Source organism: Carassius gibelio, chromosome A9 (genome assembly GCF_023724105.1).
Source record: "Carassius gibelio isolate Cgi1373 ecotype wild population from Czech Republic chromosome A9, carGib1.2-hapl.c, whole genome shotgun sequence".
Taxonomy (NCBI): Eukaryota; Metazoa; Chordata; class Actinopteri; order Cypriniformes; family Cyprinidae; genus Carassius; species Carassius gibelio.
The window spans coordinates 7,218,339-7,235,141 of record NC_068379.1 but is presented as its reverse complement, the minus strand read 5'-3'; the positions used below and the strand labels follow the sequence as shown (position 1 = coordinate 7,235,141).

The following is a 16,803-nucleotide window of genomic DNA, read 5'->3' as shown; positions in this document are numbered from 1 at the left end:
TACCAGTGGAAGTCAACATCATGCTTTGAAGACCATCACCACGCCAAGTCTCTTCACTAATAAGATCATAGCTTGGTCCTCTCCAAAATTCTCTTAATAAACATCAGTGTGTTTAGTAGTTATCTGTGTTGTCTCCTTCTGTTTGCTGACAGAAGACCTGACCAACATGCAATGCAATGCCAAAGAATGTGATGAATGGAATCCAGATCCATACGCTGAATTAGTTCAAGCACTCAGTCAATTACTGACATCGTGACATCCGCCAGGAGATGGCAGTTTATAATGATGTGACAGGACTAGAGAACTTTATAAAACAATCCACGTGTATATCCCAACATCTCACAGCTTGTGCTCTGGATTTGTCCACTCAGATTCATCCATCCGCCTCACCATCTGTCACCTCTCCAGCACCTGAACCAATGTAAGTAGACACATTCCATCAGACCTGTGTGGAGCATCAAAGAAGAGGAGGTAGTTTAACAGCACTCACAGCATGATTTAATGTTGAATGGAACAGGATAAAAGCAGGTGTCACAACACAAGGGGTGGAGGATTCTTCATTGATGTTTTAGTCTCACTCGACCTCCTCCAAAGACTGCATCTTAAAAAGAGACCCTGCTCACAAGTTTTAAATATCCACTCAATTCGGAGGAAAGCTGTTGGGTTGTGGTCACATTTGACACTGGACTCCCACCTCTATGTTCTGCATTCGAAGTCTCCATCAAGAACTGATTTTGTTCATGGTGGTGGAAGGTTCCACCGCTGACATCATCCTGGGATGCCCTTGGATGTCACAACATTCTCAGTTGTTGTATTGGAACACAGGAGAAATCCAAAAGTAGAGTTACTACTGTCAAGAACACCATCTCACCAGTCAGCCAACGAGCAGCCATCATCAGCTCCCATCATCCCCCTTAACTCCACCACAATCGAGAATCCAGAGACCACAAACCAACATGCAATTCTTTATGAGTATCTGGCATCCCAGAACGTGTTAAACGATCAGTTGGCCACCAATTTACCACCTCACCGGCCATGGTACTGCTCTTTTGACCGGTTGCCTGGGGCCACCTTACCCAAGGGGAAGATCTATCCCCTGTCCATCCTGGAACAGACGGCCATGGAGGAATACATTGAGGAAGCTCGCAAAAAACTTAATATGCCCATCATCATTCCCTGCCACTTCAAACCTCTTCTTTTCGAGCAAAAAGGAGGTTTGTGGTTGTGTATTGACTGTAACGTATTGCTACCCCCTCTCTATGGTTCCAGCAGCCCTGAAACAGCTACGCAGAGCTTGCATCTCCACAATGTTGGATCCACAGAGGACATTTAACTGGTTTTATTACACCATTTATTACGCCACAACGAATTTCTGGTGCCGTATGGGCCATCCAACTCAGTCTCCATATTCCAAGGGTTAATTAATGAAGTATTCTGGTAGTACCTCCATCATTTTGTCATAACCTACAGTACATTGACAGTATTCCTGGTTAGTTCTCTTCAACCTGGCTTACACATAACACACTAATGTGCTTCTAATATCCAAATCCATTAAAGGATTTTTAGGCTGCATTAATTAGGTAAACCAGAGCCGGAACACTTCCCATAACACCCAATGTACTTGCTACATCATTAGAAGAATGGCATCTACGCTAATATTAGTCTGGTTTTCTCTTATTCCGAGGTCACCATTGTCATCAGATCCAGTCTGTATCCAGATCAGATAGTCACTGCAGTCACCCGGATCCAGTACGTATCCAGATCAGATGGTGGATCAGCACCTAGAAAGGACCTCTACAGCCCTGAAAGACAGCGGAGACCAGGACACCTAGAGCCCCAGATACAGATCCCCTGTAAAGACCTTGTCTCAGACGACCACCGGTACAAGACACAGGAAACAGGTGATCTCAACAAATTAGAATACTTCATGAGAACAATAAAAATAAACTGGCCTTATGAATTGTTGGCGTACTGGAAAGTATGTTTTAAACATCTCATGATTTTGATATCTCATGATTGTAGAGTAATTATAAGTTTATACCGTTGGCACATTCTCAAAAAAACATTCTCCATTTGTGGCTCAGCGATTTACTACTGATATCATTAACAGGAAGGATAAAAAAATATATATATTTCAAGGCAGACAAAAAAATAACTGACACTACATAACTTACACAGTATAAATTATAACTATGAAAGCAACTATACTGTGGTAGATCCTCAATTGTTATAATGATCTTGGTGTGAGAGGTAGAGCAGTTTAAAATTTTTTTCAAATGAAACGATACTGGAGCTATAATTACCGCAATGATTAAAATAGCCGCTGTATGAATAACTAGAATAAATAGTTCATGCCTTTCAAAGGATGTGCTTCCTCTTCTCTTAGTGTATCTCCATATAGTCTGAGGACAGCAGGTCACTGGGATACACAAACACACACAAATATGAACTGACAAAAACGCATGCTCATCTGTTGATTATGGATATCACAAGACTCTGGTATTCTGGCTCAATTTAACACACAGCAACTGATTTCTGAGCCATATCCTTGGCTCAAGAGTATTTTGCTTTGAAAGCAAAGTATCGGAGTCCAGTTTTGTTGGACTGGCCCTGTAATTCAGGCCAAGTGTCACTGCACTCAGTTTAACACATGTGAAACACATGTCTTCTGCAGATTTTCAGCATTTCTCTTACATGCCCTACATTCAAGTGCTATTAATATTTAAAAAATAAAATTTAAAATTAAAAAATAGAGAAAATATTTAGTAATAATTCTTAATTCTTAATTCTTGATGTAATTAACTCAATGAACGCTTGCCAGACCTAGTGACAGTAAGTAAGGGGAAAGGGTTTAGCCAAGGGTCAGGGGTAATAGTATTAATTCAAACCAGAAATGTATTGGACAATTTTATATAATTTAAAAGTTTACTTTCTGTAATGTTTATTTATTTACTTAGAATAATTTCTCTCTCTAATTATTAAATACACTTAACAAAATAAAAAAATTATAAATAATAAAATGAAATAATTTATTAATTATGTATAGACCCTGTAAGGCTTTAGATTAGGGAACACATATTCACTATGAACTAGTTGCTCATTTGCATGTTTATAACATATTAATAGCATTTTACTAGCATATTGGCTGTAGAGAAATACTGAATGACTACAACCACTGTTTGATTCATTTAGCATATAAACTCACTTCTCCATGGTAGTTGTAGTCCTTATTTAGCAACTTTTTAGCAATTTACACTTTACCGTTCAAAAGTTTGGGGTTAGCAAGATCTTCCAAAAGAAGTCTCTCCTAATGTGCATTAGTTTGATCAAAGTTTTTTGACTAGATTCCAATTTATATACTTCTACAACATACTAATTTAAAGGGGGGGTGAAATGCTATTTCATGCATACTGAGTTTTTTACACTATTAAAGAGTTGGATTCCCATGCTAAACATGGACAAAGTTTCAAAAATTAAGTTGTACGTTTGAAGGAGTATTTTTGTCCCAAAAAAAACTCTTCCGGTTTGTCACAAGTTTCGGAAAGTTTTTTTTCGAGTATGGCTCTGTGTGACGTTAGATGGAGCGGAATTTCCTTATATGGGTCCTGACGCACTTCTCCCGGAAGAGCGAGCGCTCCCGTATAGCGAGGCTGAGCAGCACAGACATTCACTGATCAGAGCGAGAGTGTCGTGAAAAGTCACAAAAGAAGTGTTTTTGGTTTCCAGGGCAAGACAATCCTGCACAGATTACCAAAAGAGAAACAGCATTAAGGGACCAGTGGATGGAGTTTATTTTTACAGAGCATCAACGGAGTTGTGCAAGTGTTTTTGTTTGTTCCCTGCATTTCGGATTGCACATCGTTTATTTCTTAAGGATAATGCAGTCCCAACGAAAAAGGGTCACGATCGTGTGTTGGAACCGCATGCGGTGAGTAAAACTGCTTCAAATATCTCTGTGTTGTTAACTTAGCTATAGGCGCGTGAGCACATCAAGTAAACAACATGCGATGTTGTCATCAAACTGCACTTTCCACATCTACAGCTTAAAAAAAAAAAAAAAAAAAAGACGACATAAAGTGGAAATAAGTCATTTTCCAAAACCGCTAAGCAAATATATACAGTTTCAGTACATACCACATAGCATACCGCCTTTGCTGATGCTGCTCTTGTTAAATTTCAGCCTCTGGATCTGTGTCACAGCTTCCACACGCTCTCAACTCAAAAGCCTACTGGCGCTCGTGATTCTTTAGCTCCGCCCACACGTCACGCCTCTAGGCGCTCGTGTTTTTCCGGGAAAAATCGGTACAGACTATCTTTCTTTTATAAATATAATAAAAATAAAGACTTTTTGGAGTTATGAAGGATGCAGTACTACTCTATAGGTAGTCAAGATTAAAAGGATATTGAGTGAAAACGAGCATTTCACCCCCCCTTTAATTTATGCACTTCAATTTAACTAATGGCTTCAAGATTGACTGCTTCTTGCACACTGAAAGCACAAAGTTTTGCACAGAGATGGTGAAGAGTAGAAACTACAGTTCAAATGTTTGAGATCAGCAATAGTTTTTTTATGTTTTTATGCATTTTAAGTATGTCGGTAACATTTTATTTGAAAGATCAATTATCATTATTAAAGGGTCATTTTCATGTTTTCCTTTTACGTTAGTGTGTTTTGTAGTTGTTGGCCTTCTTATTGCACGCCTGATGTGTTCTGTCAAAAGAGACAGAGACTGACATCTTCACATTTGTTGGTGTGGGTATTTGTGTAAAATAGAGGTAGGCAGTCTGTGTGTGTGTGTGTGTGTGTGTGTGTGTGTGTGTGTGTCAGGAGGTGACAATGATTCATCTCCAGCCTCCTTTAATCATCACAAGCCTTCACTCAGCAAGGCAGAACACACAATTATGCACACAAGCTGACAAACCGTGGCTGTCTCATTCTTAGCTGACTGCTCAGTTCAGCGAAGGCCACTTTCTGCCAGAAGGGCTTTTTCCTGTAACCTTGTGCAGCTGTAGCTTGGGAGCAAACAGGGGTGCAGCAGGGTCTGAAGGCTCAGATAAAAATATTAGGCGACGTTTAGCATTAGTGGAGTTGTGGTGGGTGAGTTAGGCTAGTGTTTACATATATCAGGGAATAACAGGACACAACATACTATATAAAGAGCTGTAGCACTACACCCTTCTCTTTGTTTGGCCTTGATATAACAATGCTACTGACCCAGTGTGACCCAGTTTTCCAAACTAATTCATCATGAACTGATAAAGTAACCCCAGTGCTACAGCTCCCTCAGTAATAATATTCCAATGGGAACATATCTTTTTCTTTTTGTCTTTTTTCAGATTGCTATGTGCTGTTATCGCCTTAACCTTTCTGACATAACATTAATGAAATGAATGCATTAAATCAATATTTGAGTGCTGCCTTGGTGAATGTGGGAAAATTGTGGGTTCGTTGTCAGCAACAGTTTTGTTATGTTTTGGAAAGAAGTTTCTTATGTTCACAAAGAACGTTCATTTACTTAAAAATACAGTGAAAGCTAAAATATTGTGAAATATTATGACAATTTTAAAGAACTGTTTTCTGTGTGAATAAATTGTAAAATGTTATCTACACCTATGATGATTTATACATCATTACTCCAGTCTCAGTGTCACATGATCCTCATTCTAAGGTGCTGATTTGCTACTCAAAAAAACATTTATTATTTTTGTCAATGTTAAAAACAGTGGGAACTGATACATTTACAAACACATACTTGTACAGGATGATGAATAGAAAGTTTAAAAGAAAATAATTTATTAGAAATTTTGAAATTCATTTTGAAAGTGTTTACTGTTACTTTAGTCTTTACTGTTACTTTTGATTAAATTTAAGATGTCCTTTTTGATTTTCTTTTAATACATAAATCAACACTCTAAAAACTGCTGGGTTGAAAACAACCCAATTTGGGTTATTTTGACAACCCAGCGCTGGGTCAAAAAGGGACGAACCCAGCGCTGGGTTATTTTAACCCAACCAGTTGGGTTATCATATTTAACCCAGCCTGCTGGGTTGCCTTTTTTATGGTTTAAAATGACTATATTGCAGGGTTTAAAAAAACAGAGCGGGTGTTTTTTTTATCACTGTATTTCAGAAGGAAAACTACTGTATTTAGAAAATGTTCGATATCATTTCGCATATGCTTGATAAGGCAGCGTTTGTGAGCTCAGCACCGCTCTGCAGCCGTTACCGGAGAAACCTACCTCTCCCGCTCTTAGCGCCTCCTGCTGGCAGAAAATAAACTCGCAGAGTGCAGCCATGTGGGGAAACAATGCGTTTCTACGTTAAAATTAACCCAAATTGAGCTAGGCATTAAACCTACAAATGTTGTTCATTTTAAATATCACTTTTACACACAAATAATAATTACCAAAAGGAAAATATTTATTAAAAACAAGAGAAAAGTCAAAAAGTAACATGTTAGAAGAAATGCAGAAAAGGATGGCATTAACAGCTACAGAGTTCATAAACAAAGCATTGAACATTTGATGAATATAACTTAAGATCAAATTGGACTTTGTTCAATTGTATATATTGTATAAAAATATACGAAAACACATACAATAAATTTACAATTAGTTTTTTTTCCAACTATTCTGGCATGACAGTACACAAATAAATCACAACATTAACTTTGATATTATAACCTTTAACAGACGCATGTGTGTGTGTGTGTGTGTGTGTGTGTGTGAAAGAATGTTAGCAGGTGTATGAATGACAGAGTGTAAACTTTTCTACTAAACAACACAGAAAAAGCATTTAACTTTTTTTTTTTAACAAATTATACACTTACAGTTTGTTTCATTGTCCATGAATACAGATCATGCATCACGGTCAATTTTCATGATCTCTTTAGCATAACTGATGTAATCATGAAGAAACCCCATCAGCATGTGACATCTTCTACATCATCCAGGGCAGCGTCCTTCTTTAAAACCACCGCTGCATCAGTTTAGGGGAAAGACGATTCTCCTCTCTGACCAGCATTCATCCCAGTCACCGCCTGTTCTTCATCAGTGGCCTAAGAGAAACAAATTTGAAAAAATTAAACATTTAATTAAACTATCCATTTTCAGGTAGAGGTGTATTCACATCCGTAAGGATAGGTAAATAATCGGTTTTAAAGTTTCAACACTTTGTGTGGTTGTTTAATGTCTCAGTCCACCACAGCTCTCATGAAGTCTATAAAGGCAGCACTAGTGTGAGGACATGCGATATTGTTTGAATAAATATTGATTTCAGAAAGCTTCTTTACTGAAACATTAAAACAGACATGACATTCACATACCTCACAATATTCATGTACGTGGAGGGCTGCTCTTCAAACCGTTAGTTCACCAAATAATTTAAATGTTTATAATTTACTCTCCTCATGTTTTTCCAGACTCATACAAACCCTGTTCATTTTTTGGAAAACATATGAATATATTTAATATTCTCTTAATTTGTGTCCTCCATTGCTGGTCTGGGAGACCAATATTTTATTTTGAACATACATGTTTGCTATCATATAATTTAAGATGTATTCATATATAAATATCAGAATTTACTTCTACAATAACTCTATATTTATGAAGCTTGAAAATACAGATTATCTAAACTATAAATGGATTAACAAATATTATGAGAAAACTAAAAATATATTAATTTATGTTGTAAAGACAGACAAAAGTCTTATAGGTTTGGAATGACTTGAGGGCAAGTAAATGATTTTTTGTGTGAACTTTACCTCTAAGAGCGCAGACCAAGAATAATGACTCTCCAAATCAGACAACTCCAAAGTTGGTTTGAGTTCTGCAATAAAAAACACAGACATCAATGGTCTTAATGAAATGAGCACGTAATCACACTGTTGTTGCATCAAAATGTGAAGTAAACTGGCAGGAGACAACAAAAAAATTTATTTTCTAAAAATAACTTACATAAAATCTCAAGGGAATGATGATCTCCCATGTCTCTTGCTTTTAACATCTACAAAAACAAAAAACAAACATTATTTTACTCTTAGTAAAAAAACAACAACTGATAACATGAAATTATGAAGTTTACTTGCCTTAAACGATCTTTCCCTCTCTTCAGAAGAAGCTGAGAAAACCACCTCCTCACACAAGCAGACTTGTGTGTCCTTAACTCCAGTTAGTTTGAGTTCTGCAAAGAGGGACATCAATGGTTTCAATATAACATATACATACATACATATATAAAATCACACTGTTTTTGCATCAACATGTGAAGTTGACAGGCAGGACACAACAGAAACATTAATTTTCAAAAAAAAAAAAAAAAGTAATAATAATTTAACTTACATCAGTCTCAAAAGAATGAAGTTATCTTGTCTCTGGATTTCAACATCTAAAAAAACACACATTATTTTAGTCTTAGTAAAAATAAAGATAACTTGATGTTATTCTGAAGTTTACTCTCTTTAAACCGTCTGTCCCTCTCTTAAGAAGAACACCTCCTCCTCATCCTCACACAGGTCTGTGACTCCTCACACAAACAGCTTCTGTGTCTTTAACTCTCGGCGCGAGGACAATGAAGACAGGAGCTGGACAAGTCTGAAACATTACATGTAAAACATACTTTTAACAGTTACCACTTCAACAGCCTCAAAATAATTATGCTAGTCTTTACTACACAATGCCGTTTCCTTTAGGAGACAAACATACATTCAGTTTAACCGCGAAAAAAAAAGACAAATTCACATGAGCTTAACCGTGACCATAACCGTCTGTTAACGCCTCAAAGAGAACAGATAATGTAAAATCTTATGTAAATATGACAAAATACATTCACAGACGTTATATTAAAAGTACATCCTCCGTTCAGTAACGTTACATGAGGCAGTTAAGACCTCCGTGTCCGAGGCGAAAACCGCGTCCGTTTTTTTTATATAACGTTAGATATAACGTTAAGCTCCTTTGTTTCCGCCTTTCATAAAACCTTCCGCCTTTCATACAACCAGGTAAACAATAAAAGATAACTTTACATTTTGAATACTTAACGTTACTTACCATAGTCTTTCACTCGCTTCTCGCTTCTATCACGCTGAGAAAATGGCGGCTGCTCGCACTGGAGAGACGTACGATTTTGACGTGACGTGCGTGCTCTCCTTCACGTCCGCGTCCTCAACCCACCCCCGCTGGGTTAAAAAAGATAGTTATTTTCAACCCAAACTTGGGTTAAAACATCCCAAAGTCCTATCCAACGGCCTCAACCCAGCAGTTGGGTTGAAAAAACAACCCAGCGTTTTTTAGAGTGAACCAAACTTTGGAATGGTAGTGTATGTTTATAAAGAAGACAATGATTTCAAATGAATTCGCATGAGGTCTGACTGTGTTTCCTGTATATTGTAGAAGAAATGCTTGTTCAAATAATGTCAAGACATTCTTTTACTCATATATTCAGAACTGTTTGCCATTCTAAAACCCATTTGAAATTCCTGTGAAATTCCATGTTAAAATGCTAATATCAGGAATACAAACTGACCTGTATGGTCACAAGTTCTGTCCTTACGAACAGAGTTCAGTGCAACTTGTGACCATAGTTGCTTTCAGAAAAAACATCCCTTCTCTCTTCACCAGAATCAAGACACACCAAACTAAACACAGTTCAAAGTACGATGAAACACCTCAGTGAATTTAATCTGATAGGGTGTTTCTGCTGAAGCGTCCCACAGCTGCCGGGGGTGAGGAGGATATGGGAGCAGGACAAGGCTGGGGTGGAGGGATGTAATGAGGGATGTTTTACAGGTGCAGTCGGAGCAGGATTCTCTGAGATACTCGGCTGCAGGCTGTGGGAAGGCTATATTTAGATCAAGAGAGAGAGAGACAGTGAGTCTGGGAGAAAAAAAAACGCTTATAATTTTCTGTATTTTTAGTCCCCTCTTTGATCATTACAGTATGTTTAGTCTCTCAGGACTTGTTCATAATTGCTAACTGCTATTTTAATTATAGCAAAAGAGTAATTCAAAGATCAAATTGGTCAGAAAAGTAATAGCACCTCTTATATTCCTGTCTTTGTGTGAGTATGTGGCTTTTGAGTCTATTCAGTCAATGCAGTCTGAGCCGGAAAGAGAATTGATTAGTTAATCTCTCGAGTCTCCTGGTTTTTCAAATCATTCGTTCATCACGTGACAGACCCATAAGCTTTAACCTATTGAGTCTGAGCCGGAAAGAGATTATTAATAATAATAATACCCAACTCTTTATTACCTTTGTAACAACATTCAGTGTATGGAAAATGAAAAAGTAAAAAGCTACAATTTGGGTGCAGAAACGCAGTAACTGTAAGAGTATATAATAATTATAATAATGATGATGATAATAATAACTCTGCACCTGTTTATAAGGAATTTGTAAATTAATTTCTCTATCCAATGCTGTCATGTCACGTGACAAAAGAATGAACGATAGGTTAAAGCCTTTTATACAGTCTTTAAAGCTTATGGGTCTGTCACGTGACGAAGGAACGACTCAAACCCGAAGACTTGTCAGATAAGACGTGAGGTGAGATAATCATTGACTGAAGTCCCAGGAAAACAATGAATTAATCTTTTCTGATTCTTATAGTATTATAGTTTTGTATTGTTTGTAGTGTGATCAACGTTTGTGTATAGAAATGTTAGGGTAGTAACACTTTTAAGATTTTAATTATATTTGATAAAATGAATGAAATGAACGAAATGACTCAGAAAAGATTTGTTCATTTGCTGAACGAGACTCAAAGGTCAGAGTCTGTAAAATTATCCAAACTTCCCATCACTATTTTGAGCTTCCTTTGGGTTCTGTCTGCAAAATGTGACATTTTAAGGATATATTACTATACTATACGGCTTTATTCTACACAATTTCAGGCAGCATTGTTGACTTGACTGCACTATTGGAGGAGAACCGAACTGAACTGGATGAAATCATCCCTGAATCAACAATGAACTGACTTTATCTGATAAACTGACTGTTCTCTATTGTCCTCTTGCATTATCAGCACATGTTTTTCCTGTTTAACACTGTAAAGCTGCTTTGACACAATCACTATTGTATAAAGAGCTATATAAATAAATATGACTTGACTTCAGTCGTTCTACAAGTAGGTTTTTTTTTATACACTTCTAAGATCAGAAAAGTGTACATTAAGGGACCATTCACAAATTTTTATTTTTATTTTTATGCAGTGCAGAATGCACGGGTCTCAAGATGACTATAACACAAAAATAACACAAAAAGCCAAACAGCAGAATAGATAAAGAATTTCAGGCTTTTTTTTTTTAAGAAACAGATTGTGATATCGGGACACCATGATGCCGTCAAATAAAACAGTGGCCATGCCAACTTGATACTGTATACAAAAGTTTGTAACGCTTGCCCCGCCTCCAGGGTCTTCTGATTGGTTAACAGCAGCTCTTCGTGTAAAAAGTTACATTCTTTCATCTTGACACGTCATTGCAAGCATGTTTACATGGAGAAATGTGTTCTGTGTAAACAGTCCCTGAGCTCATTTGTTTTTAACACGGGACACTGTGTCCATGAGTGTGTCTTAACCGCATACAAACACATTCCGCTCTGATGAATATCTGGCTTTGGAGCTTCTGGACTATTGAAGGGAGTAGTTACAGTTAGGGATGCACGATATTGGATTTTGGCCGATATTCGATATGCCGATATTTTCTAAATAATTTTGGCCGATGCCGATACCGATATCGATATATATACAAATATATACTGATATATTTACAAATATATACTGATATATTTAAACTTTAATTTTACTGAAGAGAAATCCATGTATCTCTTCTGTACTGATTCTACCATAAATTTATTATTTTACAAATGTAGACAGACATTCACATCTGAAAAACAGGTCAATTATTTCACTTGGAGAATATCGGTTTGGCTCATCGGCAGAAATATTCATATCGGCCGATACCGATAATGGTCATTTTAAGCTTTTATCGGCCGATACCGATGTTGTGCCGATATTATCGTGCATCCCTAGTTACAGTATGTAATGTTTTGGTTGCAAAACCAGCAATAACCATTCTGCTTGAAAAAAAAAAAAAAAAGGATATGGTGTTATTTCAAGTTTAATTTTGTGAAGCTGAATGGAAATGGATCCCAGCACAGACACTTTGCTTCCATTAACACAAAACAGAGGCTCTGTGTTCCCATTAGTACATGTGTTAGATCCACAGAGACACAACACATCAACAGTCATGAAAGACACACTCATGTCATGATTGTGTGAGGCCTATGAAAATCTACACTTATAGGTACAGTGTAATATCAAAACAGAAGAAATATTGATTTGACTTAGAAATACTCACTTGTTAAATGTGAGGTCCAGAATGAATTGTGATCCAAAGGCCTGAAGTTGAAGTGAAGCCTGAGCGAGATAGACTTTCTATTGGAGGAAGAGAAAAATCAAGATTAGTGTCAGACAAGCTGAACGACCGAACGTCACTGTTTACAGATCATTTCCCTCGAGTATTCTCCAGAAATGTTCCTGTTTTTACTGCACGCTGTAATGTGATGTAATGTAATGTGTAACAATGTGAAGCAATTCCAAGTCAAGGCATTTGCAGCTGCAACAATCACAAACACTTCTTATCGTGATGAGAAGCAGAGCTGGGTGAAACGTGACTCCCCCAGTCCCAGTTCTTAATGTAGTACTTTGTGTTATAATCTCAAATGGTATATAATTTAACCTGGTTTTGAATTTATTTTTTTGGTTTGCTTCCATTAAGTTAATTAATAACAGAGAAATCGCATGATAAATTATCTTTTATTTGTAGTATTTCAATCATTGTATTTTAATGAATAAATAAATAGGCTTTATCAAATGGTGTTGTAATACACAAAATGTTTGGGTTGAATTTCTAGGCTCATTAATATAAAATATTTACAAATTAAAAGTGTATCATTAGTCACAGTCCTACTTCTTTAAGACTTTGAAGTGTGGGCTACGTATTAGGAGTTTGGTCACACAAATTTTTAATGTTTGGGTGAACATTTCAATTAAAACCAATTAATATAACTACCAGTCAACCTTCAATATTTAGATTGGGTTTCTGTGGATATAACCCATGTTCTGTAACAGATGCTGCACTCACCTGTCCATGTGGGTCAGGAATCTTACGGCGAGGATTCAGGTCATGATAAATGCTCTCAGAAGCCTTGTTCAGGAAGTAGATGAGGTGGGAGGGGTATGTGAGCGTGTGTTCGGTCTGCTGTGGGCCGCTGGCATTGTACTTCTGTCCAGCTGCATCATTATCCTTCTGTAGCAGCAAAGACACTGTCTCCTCAGGGATCTCAGGCTCCAACACTGACAACACACACACACATTTCATTTGATGAACACTCCTGACACTAATGTCATCTAAACTAGGCCAGTCTGACGCTCAACCACAGAGAAACCTCAAATTAAACTGTCTGGAGTACTGCGTGCAGACTACAACACGTGCTTCACAAGCAACAAACAATAGCTTGATCTGTTTAATCCACCCTATACCTAAACTTAACTACTCAATTGTAACTATTAATAAGCAGCTAATGAAGAATTTATTGAGGCAAAAGGCATAGTTAAATGTTAGTTAATAGTGAGAACTGGATCCTAAAATAAAGTGTGAATAAAATATCCTCAGTGATATAACTTGAAAAACTTTTATAATTCATGACTGAAAACATTTTTGTAACATGATTTTGATGTACCATTTACATGGTAATGCAATGTCTGATTTAAAAATGGGTTTTAAAGGATGAATTTTGAGATTTTAAGTTTTCAGTTGATAAATAATTTCCGATTATTTCTAAAATGTGATAGAGAAAAAGGCAACGAGGAAGTCTTTTTTTTTTAAACAAAGGTCAAAACTCCTGTTATAATGTAGATTTTTGAGGGTGCACTCTTGTCATAAATTAATATATTACTTTTCCTACATCATTTTTAACAAAAAACCTTGGTAAAATATATATTTGGGAGTCTTAGACCTTTCCAACGATATAGTTTGTCAAGATTAGATTAGATTTGATTGTAATATAGTGAAGTAAACGTAGGCATTATTTGGGACAGGGTGACAGTTAAGGGGTTAAGGGATCTAAAATATGGTCATGAAGAATAAGGCATTATTATGTGTTTTATTAGTACTAATAAACAGTCAATATGCTAGTAATATGCATGCTAGTGCAGCACGATTATCATAATTTTCGAAAGAAAGAAAAAAATCGCATCATAAGCATGCAGAATAACATAAGTAGACTTTGAACGATTAATTGACGCTTTGAACAATTACATAATTGTGACATCCATAATTGTAATCGTGATTAGAAACTCCATAAATTGTGCAGCCCTAATGCATGCTAGTTAATAGTGAGCAATATGTTATACGCATGCTAGGTAATGGCCTCTTAAAATAAAATGTTAACCTATGCATATTACTATTATTTTGGCTGTTTATGGCCATATTCTACATTCCTCAACATAACTACTAAAACCAAAGTTTATTGAGGGGAACTCTTAGTTAATCTAAAGTGTTACCCAAATTATTTGTTTGTTCATTATTCATTAATAATACTTGTTTATCTTTTTATATATTATTATATTTACTCACATATGTTAATAATTACCATTTCATTGTGTAATATTTGTAATTATGTAATGTTTCATATATAACAAATGCATCTGAGAAATAATACCAAACTGAAAGTAGTTGTAAATTTATATATATATATATATTATATTATACTATTAGATTAATAATTCCTGAATCAAAGACTCATGGGAGATTACTAAAGTCAGTTTTTCTAAATAACACGTATGACACTCCAAGCCAGAAGCAATGGTCTCATTTTGCATTAAGTTTAATCTAACTCATGTCTAGGAGAAACGATGAGAGATATTAAAGAGATTTAATTTGTGACGAGTTAAAGACTGAATACTTCTAACAAAACAAAAACATCTGCAGTGTTCTCTGTGAGCTTAGACCATATCAAGCAGCAGAACAACAGTAAAGGAAAAACGCACATGCATGTCCCTCTCAGGAAGGATACTTTGCTCCCTGCACTGCTTTCTTCCGAATCCCCACACAGGATGTACTTGCAGAGCACAACTCACAGAACACATCCCAAACCGGACACACCTGAGGCACATCACATTGCTTCATAAACCCCACCACAACCATCAGATCCCACACTGGCAAACTGTTCAAGTTTTTTACAAAGTGATGCAGTGAAGGTAAAGTACATACCGGCTGATGTCATGGAAGGCTGATTTTGAAAGTACTATCACACACATGATTCATAGCTGGGGTTTGGGATAGATTGACATATGGATGCGGTGACTCGCTCGTGACTCATTGTCCCTGATGGTCCTGATGCTGCACTGTGGGTAGGTGGTGGCCAGCCCGAGATCTCCACGAGCACGCTCCAGATAATGATGAGCCCACACACATGGCCGCCCTGCCCAGCTGATCTACCTGCATACTATTATTAGCATACAATACATAGAATTAAAAAAATACGGAACTTTGAACTATACAAACATATTTCCAAATAATGTTATGCAGAGTTCTATAGTATCTTATACAGTATATAGAAGACCTAGTTAATATATATTAGCTATATGGTCTGTATAATTTTATGTATAAGAATGTATGTATGTTACAGTGACGACGTCCCAGAGATTCCTACTCTGAAGGTCTGTACTGAGGTTGTTATGTTACTGTTTATGTAATTTATTTGTTTGTTCTGAATATCTGCAGGGCTATGACTTGACCACAGGAAAAAAATTTAACAATGCAGTATTCCTGCCAACATACTCTTGTGTTATTGAAAGAATAATGTTTGAGCAATTCGGTTGAGTGAATATTTCAGTGAGTCATTCTTAAAGACTGACAAAGCAAAGCTACCTGCAGAAGGTTTCAATTAAAGTTGCACTACACAAGATTTTTGTTTAAAAATAAAAACGACTGAGTGACTGCACACTTTATTAAACTGTTTTCAAATCCAAGTAATTGCGTTACCCTGCACTATGGTAAATCTATAATGTTGATTTACATTTTGAGCTTTTGTGGGGAAATTCCAGGCTTTCAATATTGTGTATTTACACCATGCCCATTGTTTAAATGTCTACATAATATTACATCAACACAGAAGAGGCTCTAGATTCTATCAAATATGGGCCATTTTACAGAATTAATGTTCTGTTCCACAACCAAAAAATACATTTAAAATGCATTTAAGTATTCAAATCTTTGATGTTTATTAATATTATTCTGTTCTCTATCGAAACCCACAATAATACTTAAAATATTAGCAAGCTTAAAGGGTTAGCACCGAAAAATGAAAATTATGTCTCATGTCATTCCAAACCCGTAAGACCTCCGTTCATCTTCGAGACACAGTTTAAGATATTTTAGATTTAGTCCGAGAGCTCTCAGTCCCTCCATTGAAGCTTTGTGTACGGTATACTGTCAATGTCCAGAAAGCTAAGAAAAACATCATCAAAGTAGTCCTGACATCAGAGGGTCAGTTGGAACTTTTTGAAGCATCGAAAATACATTTTGGTCCAAAAATAACAAAAACTACGACTTTATTAAGCATTGTCTTCTCTTCAGTGTCTGTTGTGAGAGAGTTCAAAACACAACAGTGTAGTGATATCTGGTTGTAACCGGATCTTCTTGAACCAGTTCACCAAATCGAACGGATTCGTTTAAAACTAATCTCCAATAAGCATTAATCCACAAATTACTTAAGATGTTAACTTTTTTAATGTGG

General features: G+C 36.4%; 2 long non-coding RNA genes across 2 annotated transcripts; both read right to left on the bottom strand.

Moving 5' to 3' along the window:
- Positions 1-6,403: 6,403 nt before the first annotated feature.
- Positions 6,404-8,014, bottom strand: LOC128019567 (uncharacterized). The gene is made up of 3 exons (XR_008185201.1): positions 7,960-8,014; positions 7,767-7,831; positions 6,404-7,058 (listed from the first exon to the last, which is right to left on the bottom strand). It is a non-coding gene; the product is annotated as an uncharacterized LOC128019567 (long non-coding RNA).
- Positions 8,015-8,089: 75 nt separating this feature from the next.
- LOC128019568 (uncharacterized) lies at positions 8,090-9,294 on the bottom strand. The gene is made up of 3 exons (XR_008185202.1): positions 9,052-9,294; positions 8,344-8,595; positions 8,090-8,185 (listed from the first exon to the last, which is right to left on the bottom strand). It is a non-coding gene; the product is annotated as an uncharacterized LOC128019568 (long non-coding RNA).
- Between the last annotated feature and the right edge of the window lie 7,509 nt (positions 9,295-16,803).